General features: G+C 40.8%; 1 protein-coding gene across 2 annotated transcripts in view; it reads left to right on the top strand.

The window, feature by feature from the left end:
- TCF7L1 (transcription factor 7 like 1) overlaps nucleotides 1-23108 on the top strand; it is a 224833-nt gene that overhangs the window by 2613 nt on the left and 199112 nt on the right. The window lies entirely within an intron of this gene.

Raw genomic sequence — 23108 nt, 5'->3', positions numbered from 1 at the left:
AGCCCTTAATGGGCTTACATTGTCTGGCTCCTCATCATTGGCATTTAAAGAGGTGATTAAGCAAATTGCCCAAGCTGTGGCCTGGGTACAAGCTGGGGAGAGGAGCCAGTGGCTTACTTACCCCCGGACTCCTCCGGTCCCAGGGTCCAAATCCACCTCTCTGCAAATGAGTCAGACCCCAGGAGGAGGATTCTTTGTGTTCCTGAGCTGGCCCTGAATTCCTGGCTTCCAGTTAGGGGCCCCTGGCTGCTGGAGCTCACACCTTGGCGGGCTCCAGCCTCTTTCTCTGCTCGGCGGCGATGCCGGCTTGCTCACTTTCACTGGGATTTTTAAGGTGGGGGAGGGAGGTCTTGAGTTAATGGAAACTTGGAATGCTGCTCATTGAATTCAACTGAACAAGCTATTACAAAGCACCTACTTTGTGCCTTGCTCCGAGCTAGGTGTTCTCTGTGCTGAAGAGGCTATCTTTGCTCTCTGTCATTGTAGTTTCAAACCCGTGTCCCGTGAGACTGGCTCTTGAACTATGTGAAGAGTAAGGATGAGTAGGTGTGTAAGGCAGTGGAGAGAGTGCCGGGCTCCATTAGCAATACCCGAGTTCAGATCCTGTCTCAGACACTAGCTGTGTGATCCTGAAAAGTCCCTAACTTCTCTGTGCCTCAATTTCCTCATCGGTAAAACCAGGGAGTTGAACTCTTGTTGCCTCTAAGACTCCATTCTCACTTCTAACTATTGACTTTAGCCTCTATAGGGTGGTTGAGGGGACAGATGGGGATGGGTTGGGGGCTAGTAGTAAATACTTAACGTCCACCTTCGAGTTATATAGCCTGATAGCATTGGTTAATCAGTGCTGGGTCCAGATTCTCACTTTGTTTCTGGACAGAGCTCTGTGTCTTGTACTTCTGAAAGAAAAGCCAGGTATATAACTCCTGGTTGATGCCTTTTCTTAAAAAAATAAAAAGTTGGTGAAAGAAGGATGATACAATAAGACACCAGAAATGGATGCCACTTCATAAATTTAGAGCTGAAAAGGACCTTGTCTCCCTCCCATCCCCCACTGACCCTTGAGGAAACTGACTCAGGGAGGTTGTGACTTATCACAGGTAGTAATTAGCAAAATTAGTAATTAGGATTTCAACCCAGGCCCTCCGTCTTCCTCGAGTCTCTCTTGCACCCCATTGGGGCAGCACACAAGAGCCTTGATGGATTCATACTCCAAAGAGCTTTTATCAGTTTGTGACCTGAAGTAGTATTCTTGGGGTGGGGGATCTTAGTGGACCATTCTCATTTTTTTTTGCACTGAGAGCATTGGAATAGGAGATGTTCATCTCTTGCCTACTTGTGTGACCTGGTCAAATTACTTAACCTCTCTCTGCTGCAGTGTACTTGTCTGTAAAACAGGAGATTTAAACTCAGTGGTTTCTGAGGGATCTCTCACTGCTAAATTTCTAGTACCACGATCCCATAACTTTAAACTGGGATGGATACAAATCAGAGCCTATCTTCCCCTCCCAAATTAGCTCTCCTCCTAACTTCCTTATTTTTTGGGAATGGCACCTGAGGTCCCTGGAAGAATCCCTTTTTGCAACTTTACCTATTATCTTGACTTCCCACCCTCCCACCCCCTTTTCTGCCCTGTATCCATTGAAATGCAATTATAAATGTGTGTTGGGGGGTTGTTTTTATTTTTATTTCTTTTTTGGAGAGTCTTTCAATTCTTTCTTGGATCTGCCACATTTCTGACTTCTCTCTGCTACCATCATAGGTCTGTGTCATTACTGTCTTCAGTTCAACAGAGCCCAATTAATTACAGTATATGTCAGGGGCTGTATTAGTTACAGGGGGAATAATACAAAAATGACCCAGGTTCCCAATAGGCTTCTGTCCTATCCAGAGATTAAGTAGCCCTTGTAAATTTGCAAAACATTTCTCATATATTATCTCATTTGAGCCTCCCAATAAACCTATGAATTAGGTACAAGTAAGATTCCCATTTTGTAGATGTGGAAACTGAAGGTCAGAGAGGAGACTTGCCCAGGGCCATGCAGCTAATGAGTGAAGGAGAAAAGGCAGGATTTGAACCCAACACCTCCTGACTCACTGGTAGACATTTATCCATTATATCAGGCTGCCTGCCTTAATTAACTTATTTCTGGTCAGCCCCTTTCCAGCCTTTGGAATAGTCCTTCAAAAACGTATATCACTGTTAGCATTCATCTGCTTTAAAAAGTATACGGTTGGAACTAATATTTGAATAAACACATTAAAGCTTCTTTCTCACAACAGCCCTTTGAGATAGATACTTATTTTACAGATCAGGAAACTGGGGTTGAGAGAGATTGCAACTTGGTCTGGCTGTTAAGTAACAGAGGTAGAATTTTCCCAATTCATTGTCCATGATGCTGTCCCTTAGGCCCCAAAATGGTTCCTTGTCCATGGCCAAGGTCACCAGCTAGTAGGTTGGGATTTCCTTGCCTAGATATTTGAGAGCTTAATCTGGTCAATCTCCAACTCCATCTGAAATGATTTCCCTTCTCTGAGATTTGTAAGGATTTCCAGGGGGGTTAGGGAGAGCCCCCTACCCTATTACATTCACTGTCAGTATCCTTCCTTAGCAAAGGGAACATTTCTGTCAGTGGTTTGAAGGATGGCATAGATCAATCAATCATCAAACACTCATTAAGCACCTACTGTGTTAGGTGCTGGGGATACTGTGACAAAAAAAGAAAAGAGTCCCTGCCCTAGAGGAACTTAGATCATTAGCTGGCATTAAGGGGAATTGGGAAATTCTTCTACAAAGTGGGATTGTATCTGGTCCTCAGAAGAACCAGGAGGCAGAGGTGAGGAGGGAGAGAATTCCAGGTATGGGGGTAGCCTCCAGTCATGGAGGATGGCCAGTGAAAACTCTCAGAGATGAAAAGCAGATTAAGAAGATTAACTTGGCAGCTTAGAGCAAAGACTGTCATGGGAAGAGGAGGCAGAGATCAACCACACAGACATGAATCTGTCTAGGTATATAGAAGAATCTATCAACAAGCATTTATTAAATACTAACTGTGTTTGGCACGATGTTAATGTGTACTTCAGGGTATACAAAGAAAAAGCAAAAAACAAAAATGAAAAAAAGTTTCTGCCCTCAATGAGCTTATGATCTAACACGGTAGCCAATATGGGTATATATGAAATAGATGCAAGGTGAAATTCACAAACTACACAGAATTAGTGTGCCTAGCTAATTCACTGGGGCAGAGTCAGGTTCCAAAAAGACCCAGGTTGGCCCATGAAGCTGCCTCCTCCTTCATCACTCAAGGCTGATCTGTCTTTTCTCTGACCTCATACAGCACTTACTGTCCACATGTCATTTTGGAACCCGATTAAATATTCTTAACATTGTTTTCACATTGCACATCGGGACTCCCTTCATCAGATAGAAGAGACAGCTGAATTTGGAGTGAGAACATCTTTAATCTAGCCCTGACTCAGTTTCCTCATCTGTAAACTGAAGAAAATGGATATGATGATGTCCAAGGTCCCTTCTGGTTCTCCCATCCCACATCGTACAAATGACTTACAACAATTCAACTATTTAAAAACCCACTCTGTCAGGATTGGTTTAGACACTTTAGAATTCTGTATAGAACACTGTATAGTAAATTCAGGATTTGTTGCTGGAAACTAGGATAGACATGAAATAAATTAGTTTTTCAGTTACGTCTGACTCTTTGTGACCCCTTTTTTGGGAGGGGATTCTTGGCAGAGATACAGGAATGGTTTGCCATTTCCTTCTCCAGCTTATTTTCCAGATGAGGAAAATTGAGGCAACCAACATTAAGTGACTTGCCCAGGGTGACCCAGCTAGGAAGTATCAGAGGCCAGTTTTGAACTGAGGTCTTCCTGACTCCAGGACTGGTGCTCCATCCACTGTGCCATCTAGCTGCCCCTAAAAATCCTTTAAAATTAGTAATAGTTGATGATCTACTGCCTGATCGAAGTCAAAGCTAATTAGCTGAGCCTCAGAATTAGGTTTAGGTGAGAGAGTGATAAGAATGCTGAATTTGGATAGATCTGAGTTTGACTCTTTCCCCAGTTGTGTACTAGTTGTGGGCAAGTCACTTAAACTCTAGAGCTCTAGGATTTCTCATTGTTAAAGGGATAATAGTAGCTCTTACCTTCCTGGGTTGTGGGAATCTGATGATGTATAAAGTGCTTTACTGGCCTTAAAGTCCTCTGTATTTATAAGCTATTATTAGGTTGTAACCATCTTGAGGGCAGGCTCTAAGTTTTCTTTTATTTTTGCTTTCCCATTGTCCATCACACCGTCTTCTGTGCTTTTCAACTTTGCAAAATGTGAACTATTAGACTTTCTGCTTCAGTTAAGTGGACTTGGAATGGTTTGATTCTTAGTACAAATAGTTTAAGACTGAAACTAGTGGTTTAAATATTACTATAGCTTTATAGCTTATAAATGCTTATGGCTTTTGAAAGGAAAACTTTTTATTTAGTTTCCTGAGAACCTCAGGGTTAGTTGCATCCTTGGATCGATCAATCTATAGTAGCTACTGTGTTGACATTAACCATTCTCTTCTTAATATTACTCAGATTAAGAGAGAGCAGACTGTTGGCCTTGGAGCTGGCCAAGACCTGGGTTTGGATTTATTCTCTTGAGACTTTAGGAACCATTTGACCATGTACCAGTCATTAGCTCTCAGAATCTGTTTCCTCATCTAGAAAAATGGGTATAATACATGTCATGCCTACTTCACAGGGTTTTGAAGATCAAAGGAGACCTTTCCTGGCCCCTTTCCCCCCCCATCACTATATTTTTTTAGATGCTTCTGGCGTTTTCAGTACACTGTTACTTAATAAGTATTAAGTAATTGTGTCCTTGGGCAAATTGGTTTTTTTTTTTTTATTTGTTTTCAGTTTTGTACAATCACTTCCATAAGTCTTAGATTTTCTCCCCCTGCCTCCTCTCTCCCTAGTTCTCTCCCGGAGATGGCATGTAATTTTGTAAGGATTCTACACATACATTCTTGTTAAACACATTTTCACATTAGTCATGTTGCATGGAAGAATTAAAATGAATAGGAGAAACCATGAGAAAAACCCAAACAAAACAAAACATAACAAAAGAGAAAATATTCTGCTTCATTCTACTTTCTAATTCCATAGTTCTCTGGATGTGGATGATATTTTGCCTCAAGAGTCCTTTGGGAACGTTTTAGGTCCTTGCATTGCTGTGAAGGACTCAGTCTACCAGAAAAATTCCTTGCACATTGGGGTTGTTAACTGTGTACAATGATCTCCTGGTTCTGCTCCTTTCACTCAGCATCAGTTCATATAAGTCTTTCCAGGCCTCTCTAAAGTCCTCCTGTTCATCATTTCTTACACCACAACAGTATTCCATTACATTCATATACCACAACTTGTTCAGCCATTTGCCAATTGATGGGCATTCCCTTGATTTCCAGTTCTTGGCCACCACAAAGAGAGCTGCTATAAATATTTTTGTACATGTGAGACCCTTTCCCATTTTTATGATTTCTTTAGGATACAGTCCTAGAAATGATATTGCTAGGTCAAAGGGTATGCACATTTTTGTAGCCCTTTGGGCATGGTTCCAAATTGCTCTCCACAATGGTTGGATCAGCTCATAGCTCCACCAACAATGAATTAGTGTTCCAACTCTTCCACATCTCCAGCAGTTATCATCTTCCTGTTTTGTCATGTTAGTCAATCTGATATGCGTGATGTGATACCTCAGAGTTGTTTTGATTTGCATCTCTCTAATCAATAGTGATTTAGAGCATTTTTTCATATGACTATAGATAACTTTAATTTCTTCTTCTGAAAACTAACTGTTCATATCCTTTGAACATTTATCAATTGGGGAATGACTTGTATTCTTGTACATTTGACTCAGTTCTCTATATATTTTAGAAATGAATGAGGCCTTTATCACAGATACTAGTTGCAGAAATTCTTTCCCAGTTTCCTGCTTCCCTCCTAATCTTGGTTGCATTGGGTTGGTTTGTGCAAAAACTTTTCATTTTAATGTAATCAAAATTATCCATCTTGTACTTCATAATGTCCTCTATCTCTTGTTAGATCATAAATTTCTCCATTCTCCATAAATCTGACAAATACACTATTCTTTGCTCTTCTAATTTGTTTATAGTATCAGTTTTTATACCTAGATCATGTATCCATTTGGACCTTATTCTTGTTTACGGTGTCAACATTGGTCTATGCCTTGGGCAAATTGTTGACCTTTCGTAGACCTCAGTTTCCTCCTCTGTAATATGAAGGGGCTGAACTATCTGACCTCTGAAGTTCTTTTGAGCTCTAGATGCATCACCCTAGAATGAGTCTAAATTGTGGCAAGGACCCTTTCATTTTTAAATTCCTTGCTGGTGCCTAGCACAGTACCTGGCACACACTGCCTAGCACAAAGTGGCTACCTAAAAATCCTTGGTGATGTGGACAAGTACACAGAGCACTTTGTAAATGCCAGGGTATTTTTCTAGAACAAACCTAATCAGTTTTTCAAAGTCAGGGGCAGCTGTTATCTCTTGCCTTTTTGTATTCCTGAGCACTTCCATACCCACCATTCCAATGACAGAGGTGCATTTTCTATCATCCTCTGAGTAGTCTGAGGTTCTGTAGCATCAGTAGGATATGAGTTATTTATTTAAAGAAGTTTTTATTCTGAGCTTACCAAATAAATGTTTCCAAATACAGTAGAAAACAAAAGAACATTGTACATGTAACTGAGAATCTATAACATATGGCCTACTTTGCCTTTTAAATAGATAATAAATGCAGCTTGAAACTTTCAAAGCACTCCTGCTTGTCTGAGAGAATATCGGTATTAAAAAGATAAACTAGATTAAGGAACATTCTGAAGGAAATGGGTGACCAAAAAGAAGGTGGGTTTGTCACATGGTGACAGTGATTTGCTGATACCCATGGGATGTCAAGAGAACTTGAGGAAGGCCCCAGTGTGGATGGGACCTATTGCAGAAGGATCTGACAAAAGTGGCAAAGGATGGGTAGGGTTGGATAGGCTATGATTCGCATTGGTGGAGGGACTTTGTGAGTCACTGAGATCAAAGACGGATTGTTGTATTGTAATTTTTGTAGGATAGTCCCAATTTAAAGAATTCTGGGCCAGCCCTTGAAGCACACTCTTCTGTCGTTTGACAGAAAGAACCCAAGTAGAAATTCTTCCAAAGCTGCTGTTTATTGAGGATTTCTGTGGCTCAGGAGGCCCCACCTTTGAGGTCGCGTGTGCAGATGTGCTCTGGAGCCAAGGGAAGCCTTTTCTCTCAGCCTTGTATAAACAAACTACTTTGGGGAAAATTCTCTTACTCTGTTTTTTGAAAGTCTAAATATATCATTGCTTCCACTTTACTCCAAATATAACTCTGGGTTTAATGTGGGACCTTTATATGGAGTGGCCTACAGGAAGAATCCCTGCCCAAACTGCTGGAGAAGTTAGGATTCCTATACCTCAGTCATCTTTTAGGTGAAGGTGTATTTAGGGGGGAGGGATTGTTACTTATGCTTTAAATCCCTTTTCCTTCTTTTGGGTTGGTATGGAGCTGTGGTCTGATTCAGAGAGAGAGAGAGATGGATGTGGTAGTGTGGTTTCATTCTTCAGTATTTAACTCAGTTTAGGTTGATAGCAAACATGTATTAAGCACCTACTATATACCAGGCCCTGTGCAACATCCTGGGGATACAAAACTCCAAATGCAGCCAATCCTTACCCTTAATGCCACACTCTTGTAGAAAGGAACCCCCATATTGCAGAAAATACCAAGTAATTGGCCCGAAAAGGTGGGAGGTGAAAGGTAGGTGGGAGATTAGGAAAAGCTTCCAGTAGGTGACACTTGAGCCTTGAATTGAGTCAGAGATTCCAGGCCTAGGAACCAGCAGCCTGTGTGGGAATACAGGCTCAGGAAATAGCAAGTCAATCATTTTGACTGAACTGTACAATGGGTGAGAAGGGCTAATTAAACGGTAAGTTCAGAAAGATAGGTTGGAGACAAATTGTGTTGTGGCAGACACATAGGAGGCATTTAGAAATTGATTGAATTTTTAAACAAGTTAAATTTATTGATTGATAAATTAATTGGTAAGTTAAATGACTGATCAAGAGAGCAAGAGAAGTTTCTTAAGCTGGGAGAGTCGCAAGGTCAAACCTGTGCTCTCAGGGCATCAATTCTGTTTGGCCATAGTGATAAGGATGATTTAGGGTTGGAAAAGGCTGGAGACTGGAAGCGACAAGGCTGCTCCTGGGTTAGTCCATGTTATAGGGGCCTGGAACTAGGGTGGCTAGCAACCAGCGTGGAGAGAAGGCCCAGATGTGAAATGGATGGGAAAAGGTGAAATCCTTAAGACTTGGCAGTTGATTGGTGATAGGGCTGGAGTAGGATGATGGAGATGGAAACTGACAATACCTCTGATGGTGTGTACCCCAGTAGGTGGCTTGTACCTTCCCATTCTTGTCAAGGGCATCACCTTCCTTCCACCTATCCAAAGACCTTTGTATGAGGCAAGGGTTCCTCACCATTTTTTTTTTTGTCTTGGACTGCTTGATGCCTTCTCAAAATCATGTTCTTAGATGCATAAAATAAAAATACATAAATTACAAAGAAAAATAGTTATATTGAAACACAGTTATCAAAACATTTTATTGTGTTTTAAATTTAATAACAAAAATCTTATTTTAAATTTAATAATAAAGTATTTTATTTTAAATTTAATTTAATCATCAAAATCTTTTTTTTTTTAAAACAAGGCAATGGATTCCAGGTTAAGAACTCATAGTTTAGGGAGGAGATAAGTCCAGTAGGGGAGAGTTGAAGGAGAAGATAGCCTGGAAAGGAGAAATTTGAACATAAAAATGAAATATTCCATCCTTTCTAAAGCTGAGGCAGGTGATGAATTTAGGAACAAAGGATCATGGCTATAGAGCTGCACTAGACTTTCTGTCATCTTATCTAATCCCTTCCTTTTACAGATGAGGAACCTGAAGGCCCTTAATTTGAAGGAAGCAAAATGACTTGTCCAAGGTCTTTCAGATGCTAAGCAGCAGGAATTAGGGAGTGGACTGGGATTGGACTCCAAAATCAGTGCTATTTCTCCTGTGCCATGAAAGATGAAAATTGTTCCATATGATTAATTTATTAGAAAAAGTGCACTCCAAGCCATCTACCCTAGCCTAATTTAAAAAAAATAGCTACAGTGAGGATATTGATAATGGGGCCTTTAGATTAATTAAATAAAAATAGTGATCAAGGTAGAAAATGAAATGTGAAAAAAGCCAGAAGATCTCAAGGGACAATATCGTATTTACTCAAAGCTCAGAGGGCTTGGAGGGGGTCTTGAGAGAGAGAATGCATTGTGGGATAAGGTAGGTTGTATCAAGATTGTAGAGGGCTTTGAATGCCAAACTAAGGAGTCTATTTGATTTTGGGAGACTTCGGAGGTCCCCTCCAAAGGGGACTGAAGAAGTGTGGGGGTGGGAAGAGCCACTGAAGGTGTCACAGATGGTCAAAGCAGATGGAGATAATTTGTTGATTTTTGGAATTGACACATCAGTGGCAGCAAAGGGTCAAAAAGTGAGGGATTCTAGGCTACAAGTAAAGACATTGTTGAGATGGTTAACCAGGGGATCCTGGCCAAGTGGGGAGGTCAGTAAAGCCAGAAAGAGGTCAGAACAATGGGCAGTATATCAAAGAGGTAGAGGGGCAGAGGTCATGTTTAAGGAGAAAAGCAGGTATCTGGGAGAAGTGAACAAGTGAAAAGGTATTAATGGGGTTGTAAACCAAGATGGGAGCTCAGAATTGGAGATTTTGGAAGTGGCATGTGCCAGGTATTAAAGAATAAAGCGATCTTGTCCAATGGATGGCTGAATGGGAACGGAAATGAATTGCAAGGGGCACATAGTTAAGGTTAAGAAGAAGTATTAGCTGGGTAATCAACACAGCTATTGAAATCACTATGCCTGGTAGCAAAAAATGAGGTGCTTGGTATTTCTCCTAGCTTGGTGTTGAGGTCAGTCTTAGATTTAGGGCTTTGCATGGACCAAGCACTGGTAAGTGCTTTTCATTCATTGTTTTCATATTTTTAGGATTGCAAAGGACCCAACAGGTCGTCTATTGATAGACCTTTCATTTTACAGATAGGGAAACTGAGGCTCAGAGTTTAAATGACTCACCAAAGACTGCATTCAGTACATGTAATACATTGGGAAGCAGAATTTGAGACCTCATCCAGCTCCAATTCCAGTTCCAACAATCTTACATCCCATTGTTCCCTATCAGGAAGGAAAGAGGGAATATGTCTTGAATGATGGTGGGTGTTGGTGATGAAGATGTTAATGATAAAAGATGTTAATAAAGGATAGGGTGAATTTCAGAAGAGAAGGGTGGGATGGGAATGGGGAAATCCAGGACCAGGTTGACCCAACTTGAGTCACCTTGGAGAAGTCACCTCCCTAGGCTGAGTTTACTTTTCTATAAAATGACAGTTTGACTGCATGGCCTTGAAGTCCCTTTAGCTCCAGGGTTAGGAGCCTAAAATTGTGCCTCTTCCCTCAGTGGTGAATCCAGGGAAAGTAAGAGAAGACTGCCTGAGGCTAGAGTTGGGGAGGGTGTCTTCCTAAAGCCTGATGAGGAAGTAGAGAGGAAGCCCTTAGGGAAAGATGCAGCCACTGGGATGTGGCTGCCTGTACATCTTACCATTGGCTTGCCAGATCCTAGTGAAATTTTAGGAAGGAATTTTGCCTAATTCTTCAGTCCACCAGCATTGTGTGCCTGGCATTAGGTTAAGAACTGGGGGTACAAAGAGAGATGAAAATTCTGTCCCTTCCCTCAAGGCGCTCCCATTCTAATGGGGGTGGGGGGGGCAGTATGTAAATAAGCAGCGACGTTAAGAGATCCATACACACAATTTAACCAGAAGGCAATTACTGCCCAGGAGCAGCAGGATCCTTGGACTGGAAAGGACAGAACAAAATTGGCTAAGAGAAAACCATTGATACCCAAGATAAGCAGGGAGAGATTGTGAGAGGTCTCACCTTGGCCTGCCCTCTGTGACTTCAAGTCACCAGATGAACTTCAACCTGGGATTCTGAAATAAGCCTTGAGCAAACCATCAGTGATTGATCATGGAGAAAGGAGGGGGAGGGGAAGAGAACAAGAGTTTATAAAAGCACCTACTATGTGCCAGGCCTGTGCTGTGTATGCATGATGGAGGTGCTTTTATTATCCCCATTTTACATTTGAGGAAACTGAGGCAGACAGAACTTCAATGACTTGCCCAGGATCACACAGCTAGCTAGTAAGTATCTGAGGCCAGATATGAACTCAGATTTTCCTGATTGTGGGTCCAGTGCTCTAACCACTGGACTACTGCCTTGCTGTAATCCTACAGGCCTGGAGAAGAAAAAAATCTCATTTTTCAGAAAGGGAAGAGGAGCCTGAGTACCAAAGACCAGTGAATAAGCTTTACTTGGATTCCTGGCCAGTTATTATGGTTAATGAATATTTAGAAATAGGAGTGATGTTGTTTATGAAGAAACCAAGATGGCTTCATGCCAGACCACCTTTCTTTTCTATTTTCAAAGAATTACTGTTCCTAGATAGATAAATGGGAACAGTGCTGAAGATAGAGCTTTCATGTATTTCAGTGAAACATTCAACAAAGTCTGCCATGTTTATGAGTGTGGAAAAGACGATCTGGTGATGGATGATGGTACATATGGTCACATGGCCCTTTGACTGAACCCAAACTTCACAGAACAAATCCCCATAATAAAAGGATTTGTTCTATAAAACTTGCACTCAGTCAAAAGGCCATACCCAAGGACCTAGAAGGCCACATGTGGCCTCAAGGCCACAGGTTCCCCACCCCTCATAGGGAACTTGGAAACTGAGAATGGCTGGTGTCCATTGATGAGACTCATCTTTACATAAAGTGGGACAGTGGATAGAGCCCTTAGGCCTGGAGTCAGGAAGACTTGAGCGCAAATCCAACCTCAGACACTTACAATCTGGGTCACCCTGGGCAAGACGCTTAACCCTATTTGCCTCATTTTCCTCATCTGTAACACGAACTGGAGAGAGAAATTGCAAACCACTACAAAATCTCTACCAAGAAAACCCTAAATGGGGACATAGAGTCAGACACAACCAAACAACCACATGAACATGATTTCTACTTAGAAGGTGGTTTCTAGTAGATTCAGTTCCACCAGCATGTGTTAAGCTTTTACTGAGTGTTCAGGTTCCTGCCTTCATAGTGTTTACCTTCTTTTATCATTGACTTGGATATAGACTTACAAGAAGACATTCTTATGGAATTTGCCACATTAAAGTCTATAATGGTTCCAAATGTAACCCCCAGGCATTTTATGGAGAGATCAACTCTTTTTGCTTTGAGAATTGTGGAGGCCAGTTGACCATTTTGCAATATCAAAGGAACTGTCTTTTATGTAAATAGTTTTAAAGGTTGCAAAGTAGATTTTTAAAACTGTAAGTCATTAGAAATTTAAATTTTTTTAGAAAAGCTTTGAAGTTTGAATATATGAGCAGGATAGACGTTTTCCTGGACTAGTCGGTGAAAACCCTTCTGAAAGACTGGAAACATCTACTGGAAGGCGGCTCATTGATCTTCCAAATAGCAAATGTTTATTAAGGGTGCACTATGTGCCAAACGTGCTAACAGCCCAAGGTTTTCAATCTGATGGGGGAGACCACAAGTAATAGTTATTTCTCTGAGATACCTTGAAAAAAGAAATGGATCTCTTCATATTCTCAATTGTGCTTGCTTCAACAAAGATTTCTTTTTTTTTCTGTTGGGGTCTGATCTATTTGTTCTTTTGGGCTTTATCTTTTTAAGTTCCAGTTCCATGTCCTTCTATGGCAAATCAGGCATGAAGGTGTTAGGGGACCAAATGTCACGGTCCTACTGCAGCTGGTGATGTGAACAGATCTTTACCTAAACAATGGTAAATCTGTTCCAGTTTCCCTCTATTTGGCGGCCTCCCACTTTGACCTACAGGAATGTTCTTTGGATGAATAGTGAACAGTCTTCAGTGGGTATCATGCCAAGCCTTCTCCATTGTTGTAAACTGTTTTGTGAGGTGTTATTTCTCATTTTTGCTGTGTTAAAAAAGATGTGGAGAAAATGTAGGCTATGTCCATTTAAATTCCCATTTACAATTTGAGATTTTCTGGTGCCTTCCTACCACCTGCCTAGATTATTCTCTCTCTCTCTTTCCCTCTCTTTCCCTCTTCCTTTTCTGTCTCTCCCTTCCCTTCTCCTCTCTTTCCCATCACCATCCCCCATATCTAAATACCTAGTTATTTACATCCTGTCTTTGCTACTTCAATGTTAGCTTCTTGGGAGCAAAGACAATGTTTTGTCTTTCTTTGTCCAGTGATTTCAGTTTCTGACTCTTCATGACCCCATTTGGGGGTTTTCTTGGCAAAGATACGGGAGTAGTTGGTCATTTCCTTCTCCAGCACTTGTTACAGAGGAGGAAATGGAGACAAACAGGGTTAAGTGAACTTGCCCAGGGTCACACAGCTAATGAAAGTCTGAGGTTAGATTTGAACTCAAAAAGATGAGTCTTCCTGACTCTACTTCTTTGTACCTAATTTCTTTCTACTTCCTATGCCTAGCAAAGTGCCTGGCACCTAGTAAGTGCTTCATAAATCTTCTTGACTAACTAGGGCGGGGTGGAAAGAGGAATTTACCTTTTGTTCCAAAATTCAGAAAGTGGAGAAGCCGTGATCTAAGAAACTACCTTCTTTTATGTAGATGTAGATGCATAAAGCAATTTCCCTCTCATTTCAACAAATAACCCCACTGGGAAGTATCTACTTTCTTCACTTCCTTTAAGGAGCTCCTAGGGTCCTAGGTCTAGTAGCCCAACTCCTCTGTTTTCTGGATGAAAAAGCAAGGTCAGAGTAGAAAATCCATTTTTTTGGTTGTAGAGGAATAATTTAAAGCATCATCAGAGCTGACTTTCGAACCCCTGTTCTTTTGGCTCCAAATTTAACTGTTCTTTCCATCATGCTAGTGGCTTCCAGGCAGCCTCAATTGGAACCCAGGCCTGTTGGAGTCATGTGACTAGGAGTGAGGTGGAATTGAAATGGTCCTAGTGGGGATATTATGGGTTAAGCTAGACTTTGTGTGGGCAGGCCTGGAAACCTCACTGCCATTTATAGCATTGTTTCTGTGGGAAAATACCTCAGAGCTCCAACTAATTGATTTACAAATAGTCCTTTGGAACTCAGCCCTTTCATGGATTGTGGGCCTCCTCTATTTCTTCCTCATAACTTAGGTGGTAGAGAACATGCTTCGTGACTTTACCTTTAACATACTGGTCTCTTCTATGTGGTCCTGAGGGAATCACTTAACTACTCTAGGCAGCTGTCTCATCTGTAAATGAATGCTGCTTACCCTGGGATCCCAGATAGAGGACTGTGCTGGGCCTTCGAGGTTACCAGTGTTCCACCTTCTCAGTTCATACTAATGAGGAATTGAGGCACACAGCTGAGTGTTGGAGTTGGTTTTTCTAACTTATAATGCAGTATTATTTCCTCTATGCTCTGTTGTCAATACCATAGGTAAATATTATATCCTGTGCAGTTTTTTTTTTAATAAGAGGAAAGTCAGAATCATATAATTTTCAGAATTGGAATGAACTTCAGAAGTTCTCATGCCTTGAACAAGTATTTTCTCTCCACCATCGCTGACAACTGGGCACCATCCAACCTGGAATTGACAGCCTCCATCCAAGGGAAACCTACTACTTCCTCAGACCACTTTGGTTGTTTCTTAACAATTTCACAGCCACCTTGAATTTTCTTTTCCTTTGCCCAACAACTTCCTATTGACATTTATTTTCTTTCCCGTTACAGATATCCTTTTATTTGCTTCACCAATTTGTTTGACCAACTAATTTCTTTTGCTCACCTCTTCTTTCTGGCCTTGGCAACTACTTTCTCCTTCTCTTTGACTTTCTTTTCAGGTCCTTACTCCTCTACTGTATTGCTTTTTCTGCCGTTTTCTCTTCGTCTAACTTCTACCCAGTGCTCCTTGGTCTGCACTTCTGGGATTAAGTGAAATAAATCTCATCCCTCTTTTGACATGAGAGTTCGCCCACTTAGAATTCTTATTCCTTTGGATTGGAAAAGAGTTGGTTTGGCTGTTGGAAAAAAAAGAAAAGTTCTTGAAAACCAATCATGCAAATGTATCGTTAACGCTGTCTTTGAGCGCTATAGTATTGGCCATCTGTGGCTGCTTTTATGGGAAGAATCTGGTTGTGGAGTCAAACCCACCTGGGTTTGAGTCCAGGTTGTGACACTCAGCGCATTTAGGGTTAGGACAGGTTACCACCCCTCTGATCAGTAAAATGGACATGATAACTGTTGGAATGGAGTCTTCCTTTCTAAGCATTGTGCAAGCAGTGCTTCACTGTAGAATCCCTTCTGTTTTTCAGAATTGAGATTCTGGGTCTTAAACTGTGTGTGTGTGTGTGTGTGTGTGTGTGTGTGTGTGTGCATGCGTGTGTGTGTGTCTGTGTGCGTGTGTGTGTGTATTGTGTATTGGTAAGCCTCCTTACCAGCTTGATAGTTTTTGGTTGTTTCAGCCATGTGTGATTCTTCATGACCCCATCTGGGCTTTTCTTGGCAAAGATACTGGAGTAGTTTGCAAATTCCTTCTCATTTTCCAGATGAGGAAACTGAGGCAAATAGGGATAAGTGACTTGCTCAGAGACACCCAGCTAGTAAGTATCTGAGGCAGGATTTGAACTCAGGTCTTCCTAACTCTAGACCCGGTGTTCTATCCACTATGCCACCTTGCTTCCCAGCCAGCACATAGTAGGTGCTTAATGAATGCCTAGGAACTATCTAACTAGTAGAAGATTGATGAGCCCTATCTCATCTTAATAGGGGAGATAGTGGACTACAGGTTTGCTATAAGGCATATACTGACAGAAATGGTCAATATGTCAGATTGTTTAAACTGTACCTCATTTCTCCAAGGAAGGGTTCCACTGGGGGGAGGGATATTGGGATATAGAGAAATTCACCCTCAAAGTGTCTATTAAAAAACAATTCTTAGAAGTTCATTGATATCCCTGTCAGATTCTACTTTAGGTGAGGTCTCCCTCCACCAGTGCATCCCTCTACACCTTTGAATCTTTGTGTGTCAATCTGCCTTTTCTGAAATCCTCCATAGAGCACCCACCCAGCACACCAGTCTGGGAGTTCCAGGGTAGCACTTGGTTGAGCCATCTGTTGTCTCACATTTTTGACATGTGGATGGCCCAATTTCTTTCTGGGCACACATACACTTGATGATGCTTTGATATGTTTTGCCCTCTTCTCACATCTCATTCTTGTCTTTCCATTTCTCTTTGGGTCATCCTTAATTCAGATCATTCTCAGATCATGTTTTTGCAATAGTTGTGGCCAGAACATCATGATGCAAGGGATGGGCTCACCAGATGGACTTACCCAGAGTCATACATTTGAAATGATCAAAAGCGCTTAAGTTTCCCAAATGGGATCTAAGGGGATCATCTCCTTTGTTTCTCATCCTTAGCGTCCAGGTCTCTGCCTATTTGCAGCACCTGCTGGGGGATACTTCCCTCTTGGGATTTAGTTGGCTGTCTACTTGTCCTGCCTCATATTAGAAGCAGGGATATCTCATTCATCTACTTTGTTTTTCCCATACGGACGGTTAAATGAGTGTTGCCAGATCTATAGGAATTAAATCTTTTTTCTCTTTGTGTTTCTCCAATTTTATTTGACTTGTTTTTTAAGAAAAATTATTGATATCTTTTGATTTCAGTCATTACCAGATGTTCTCTCTCCTACATACATTAAGCCCTTCCATGTGACAACAAAATAGTTAACTAAATAGCATTTTGTTTTGTAACTCCAATTCACTTATCATGTAATATCTTGTATTATGTTTCTCTCCATTTGCCTCTGTCCCTCATACCAGTTCATAAGCTCTGTGAAAGCAGGGATTGTTTCATTTAACCATTTGTATGTCTTTCAGTGCTTGCCTAAGTAGGTAGGGGCTATTTGTTGAATGAATGAAGAATTAAAACTCATTTAAGCCATAGAGCATTAGGGGAAAATGAGATGATTGCATCCAGATGTTCTGTCCTTTTTTGTGTCCTAGACCTCCCTTTGGCCATATGATGTAAAGAAGCCCATGCACCCTTCCTCAGAATAAAGTTTTCAGATGCATAAAATAAAACATACTATTACAAAGGAAACCAATTACATTGAAATACAGTTATCAAAATATTTTTTAAAATCAAGTTCACAGACACCAGGCTATAAGCACTTGAGCTTGTCAACCACCTCTATTTTTACAGATGCTCAGAAAACAGAAATTACTTGTCCTAAGTTCACACATAGCTGGTTAGTGTCTGGGTAGGGACAAGAAGGAGGTCTTCACACATAAGGTCAATGATCTTTAATAATAAGAGTTTGCATTTTCATTGTATGAGTTATCTCATTTGTCCTTTACAGCAAAGTTAAAGAAGTTAATTTAGTACTTACCCTCCTCCAATCCCCTAAATGGAGAAATAAGAAATAAAAACCAAAAAACCCAAAACTGTGTTCAGTCAGAACTCAGATGATTGTATTGACCTAGCTTAGTTTCCCCCATTAGATTGTGGCAGAGATTGACTTTTGCTCTTCTTTGTATCTCTAGTGCTTAGCACAGTGCCTGGAACATAGAAGAATTAAAATGTTGTTTTTGGTTTTTTTAAATTAATTAATTAATTAATTTTAAGGTTTTTTTAGTAGCCATGATGATTTCTAGTGGGAGTGAGACTTGAGTCAGGGAGACTGGTTAGGAGATTGACATGTCTTCTAAGTAAGAGGTGATAAGGACCTGAACAAGAGTGGTATCCGAGTGAGTAGAGCAAAGCGGGTTGATTCAAGAGATGTGGAAATAGGGATGACAAGATTTGGCTACTAATCTGAAGTGATTGAAGTGTTGATTTTAATGCCAAGAATTTGAACTTGGGTAATTGAAAAGATGGTAGTACCCTCAACAGAAATAGGGACATTAGAAGAAGGGCAGGTTTGAGGGGAAAGATGAGTTATATTATGGCTTGGTTGAATACAATAAAGAATGTCCAACTGGTAATGCCCACTAGGTGGCTGAAGATGTGTGGCTGGGGGTCTAGAGAGAGTGAGTACCAGAGATAACAGTTCTGGGAATCATCTGCCTAGAAAGGATAAACCCATAAGAGCTGATGAGGTTACCCAGTGAGATAACATAGAAGGTGAAGAAGACCCAGAATAAAGCCTTGCTATCACTTGCTATCTGTGTGACCTTGAGTCCCTTAACTTCTTTGGGCCTCAGTTTCCCCATCTATCTTTTTAAGGGACTCGACAAGATGACCTCTGAAGTCTCTTTTAGCACTAATTCTCTGAGCCTGTGAGTGTGGAGGGAGCACATATAGGTAGCCCTGATCTTAGGAGATAATAAACAGGCCTAAGAGTCTACTCCTGCTTTGGAGTGAAAAGGATGAAGGGTCATGAATCTTAGGATATCATTAAAAAAAGACAAAGATGTGGGAGAGTAAAGAAGAGATTCCATCACCTAGGAAGTAGTATTAATAATAAGAATTGCTGATATTTTTTCCTGGTAGTATGAAGTAATAGATGCACATGGAATTGAACTGAATTGAACTGAATAGTGCTTTAAGGCTTGCTGAGCTCTTTGCATAAATGGACTGTCTTGATCCTCACTACCAAAGCAGCATGGGGAAAAGTTTGAGGACTGAGTTTGGAGTCAGGAATGCTGGGGTTTATTTCCCTCCTTTTATACTCATTTGGTATCTTTTGTTCCTTACTCTCTAGTCATTTCCCAATGTAACCACTAGATCCTATAGAACCCTCTTGTACAGCAAAGAAGAATACTTAGGCAGAATTTTCCAATAAACTCTGCTCATAATCACTCTAGGCTCCCGTTTCTTCATCTGTCATATAAGAATCTGGATAGGCAAACTGTAACATCCCTCCTAGCCCTAAATCTATGACATGCCTTGCAGGCTAGCACTAGGCCATGGAGGTTCTTGGGGTTGGCCACCATCACTACAATAGAAACACGAAAGCTGGGTCTACATAGAGAGACACAGAAAGTAATGGGATATTTATCTTGGAAATGAAGTACTTGGGGTTCATGCAATGGAGTGTTACAGATGAGAGTTGCTATTTAACAAGATCCTTATGGGAACAGAAATTCCCCAGTGACTAAATGCACCCAGAGCCCCTCACCTCTCCTGAAAGGAAGGAAACATGCTTTGTCAACTGTTCTCCCAGGACCAAGATCAGTCATTGTGTTTAATCTTTTTTTTTGTTTTTTGATTATGTACCATTAAAAAAAAAGAAGTCATCTGGTTCAAAGGGATATGAGAGAGTAGCCAGTTGATTTGAATTAAACACTTCTTTGAACTCACTAATGTAATTTAAGGTTTTCCAAATAAACTTGTAGAATTGGATATTTCTGAGGAAACACAGGGTGTCCCAAAAGTCTTAGTGCTGTTGTAAGTTTCAGAGCACTGTGTACCATGTAATCTGACATCAAGACATTTCTTTCTCTTCCCCCACCCTCATCTTTGGTCAATATCAATCCCTTTAAAAATAGGCATCTTTGCCCATCACTGATACTTTATCATATTGGAAACACTAGCTTCCAAATGCATTGCATTTAATCTAAAGAAGAATTTCTTTTCTTTGCTGTCTCACCAGTGTTACTCTTCTTGCTGTATTAACAAACAGAATATTCCATAATACCAGAACCTTGTTAGAACATGACCTGTTTGCAATGGTGTTGGCTGACTGTAATGTGTGCCTTACTTGGGCCTTGTTCCAAGACAATTTCAGTTCTTGATAGGACCTTGTTATACAACAAATCTCATCTGTAACGTTCCATTGCCCAAACCCCAAGTATTTCATTTCCTAGATGAATACACCAGCACTGCTTATGGCTCTCTGTGGTCATGTACACAGGTTGCTTGTTTCTATTGTGATGATAGCAAAAGGTTAAAAATCAGAGCAAAATCCTAAGGGACTGCATGGTCTAGCAAGCATAGGGCGAAGTCTGGGAGCCTTGAGACCTGGATTCTAATCCTTTCTCACTTTGATACCATAAGGGTATGGCAACTTCTGTCACTTAGTAGTCTCTCTCTCTCTCTCTCTTTTTCTGTATTTGTCTCTCTCCTTCATTCTCTCTTTCCCCTCCTCCCCCAAAGTCCTATGACCTGGTACCCTGCAGCAACTCCCAAATAAGTTTCTTACTGATCTTACCTTATAGATTCCCAAGTCTGATTTGGTTTGTCTCATCTTCAAACTGACTGTTGCCCATCTTTGCTAGTCCACCAAACCTTTGCTATTGAGGGTTCGTGTTCATATCTTTGGGAGTAGCCCAACTACCAGTTTTTCCCCTTCTCCCAGCATTCTGTTTTTTCCCAATTCTATTTCTGTCTTACTTCATGTTATATGATAAAGAACTGGAGTGATCTGACATATTATCTGGCCCAGTACCCCTGTCTTACACAGGAAGAAACTGAGGCCCAGGAATATAGGGATTTGAAAGTATTCATCAGTCAGTGGATAAAAGTGGCTGGGTGGTGCAGTGAATAGAGCACTGGGCCTGGAGTCAAGAAGACCTGAATTCAAATCTGGCCTCAGACACAACTAGTTGTGTGACCCTGGGCAAGTCACTTAACTCCATTTGCCTCAGTTTTCTCATCTGTAAAATGAGATGGAAAAGGAAAATGCAAACCACTCCAATATCTTTACCAAGAAAACCCCAAATAGGGTCATGAAAAGCTGGGCACACTTGAAAAATGACTGAACAACAGATTCCAGTTAACAAATAACAGCTGTGACTTGAACCCTGGTCCTTTGTGGTTTACTTAGTCCCCCAACACTGCTTTCTCACCGGCTCCTAGTTCCTGCTTCTGGTACAGCAAGTCTAATTAAAATTTAGAAATATTACCAGTTCACAGTGGGCAAAATAACACTAGCTAACATTTTTATGGCATCTAATATATGCCAAGCACTTCATACATATTATCTCAATTGATCTTCACAATAATCCTGGGAGGTAGGTACTATTAGTATCCTCATTTTACAGACTAAGAAACTGAGACAAAGAGCTAAAGTGACTTGCCCAAGGACACACAGCCAGCGAAAGTGTCTGAGGCTGGATTTGAACAGATCTTTGTGACTCCAGGCCCAGAGCTCTATCCACTGTGAGGCTTAGCTGAGAAGAGGAAGGGAATAAGGATTTGTATAGCCTGGACTCTGTGCTAGGTACTTTTTACAAACATTATGTCATGTTGATCTTTACAACAAGACTGCAGGAGAGATGATTTGCTGTGGAGTTTGAGCTTTACAGAGAAGCTCAGAGAAGTTATGGATTTGCCCAGAGTCACAAAGGTAGTTAGTGGTGTAGGTCAGACAAGAACTTAGGGATCCTGGTTCATAGTCCATTTGAAATGTCCAGTACTTCTAGTCCAGGATAGTCTAGTGTGGAGACTTGATCTCATTGTTTCCACAAATTGGTAGATTATACTTATTTTGTTAGTTTGTTCCCAATATAGTTTTTATAGAATTGCCTATTAAACAGCTTCTTTGAAGCTATTTAGGGAGATTAAAAATAACTTTATAACATTTGAGTTTTTAAAAATAATATAATCTAAAAAAAGATGATATAAAAATTTTAAAAGAGTTACTGTTTTTAGTTGTGGAAAGCAAAGAATGCTATTTAGGCACCAAAAATATGCAACCTGATTGGTTGATGCCTACCCTTCCAATCATAAGTGTAACTCTTCTTGAGAGAGATCCAAGGGTCTTCTGAATTTTAAACTGTACAAATGTACTTGGAACTGGGCTGGTTGCCATTTATCTCAGTCCATTACTGCCTGCTCCCCCATCACCACCATGGACAGCAACTCAGCTGTACCAAAACAATGGTGCCTCCTTGTGGCCACTGTTCAGGTATTGGCCCAGGCAGCCCGTGAGACCTTCCTTTCTTTCCCTTTATCTCCAGAACCTTCCTGCACGTGCCTGACTTTGTTCCTTCTTTTACTTACCCCCCCTGCCCCAGCTTTCTCTTTCCCTCATCATAGCTCAGGACTTTGCATAAACACTTTACACATTCATTTCAATTCAACTAATGTATAATAAGCTTCAAGTCAGGATAAGGCCCCGGAGATTAAAAGATGAAACCATCCATACCCTCAAGGAACTTACATTTTGTACACATCCTGTCTGACCACATTCCTTTTCTCCAATCTCTGCCAACTCTGCTTGGTTATTGCCAAGCAGTTCTCCTGCTGTCCATTCCATTTGTGAGTTAGAAAGGTCTCTAATCCTGCTGACAAGCCTATGAGTAAGACTTGTTGGACATCTGTGTCAGGAAAAGGAAAGTCTTAAGTGAAAAAATGAAATGAAAAGAAAACCAGTACCACAAGCTTCTTGAGTAGACAAATGTGGCTGGAACTTTCTTCATCCACACCCAACCTTCAGAACATACTGTTTTTAAAATCAGAAATTGTCAAGTGGACTTAGTCATGTTTGATCATGGAATTTTAATATCAAAGATTCCTAAGGAAAATGGAGCCTTCTGGGCTTATAGAATCGCAATCCTGGTTCAGGACCCCATCATCTCTTGCATGGGTTACTGTGAGAGTCTTCTGATTTACCTTAATTCCTTAATTCCATCCAATCCATCCTCCACTTGGCAGAGTGACTTCTCTAAAACATAATTTTGACCATAATATCCTCTCTACTCAGTAAACTCCAGTAGTTCCTTACTACCTCAAGGACCAAATAGAAAGTCCTCTGTTGTAAGCTCTTTATAACCTTCCTGCTTTCTTATCCCATATTCCCTTGTACATTCTCTGTTCTCTAGCTATTCTGACCTACTTACAGCTCCTCAAAGACAACATTCCACCTGCTATTTCTTTGTTTTTACACTGACCCCATACCTGGAACGCTCACATTCATTTTGGAATGTCCTTGGCTTTCTTTAAGATTTAG

The sequence above is a fragment of the Notamacropus eugenii genome, chromosome 1, assembly GCF_028372415.1.
Source record: "Notamacropus eugenii isolate mMacEug1 chromosome 1, mMacEug1.pri_v2, whole genome shotgun sequence".
NCBI classification, from domain to species: Eukaryota; Metazoa; Chordata; class Mammalia; order Diprotodontia; family Macropodidae; genus Notamacropus; species Notamacropus eugenii.
The sequence above is the reverse complement of the archived record's forward strand: the minus strand, read 5'-3'. Positions and strand labels throughout refer to the sequence as shown.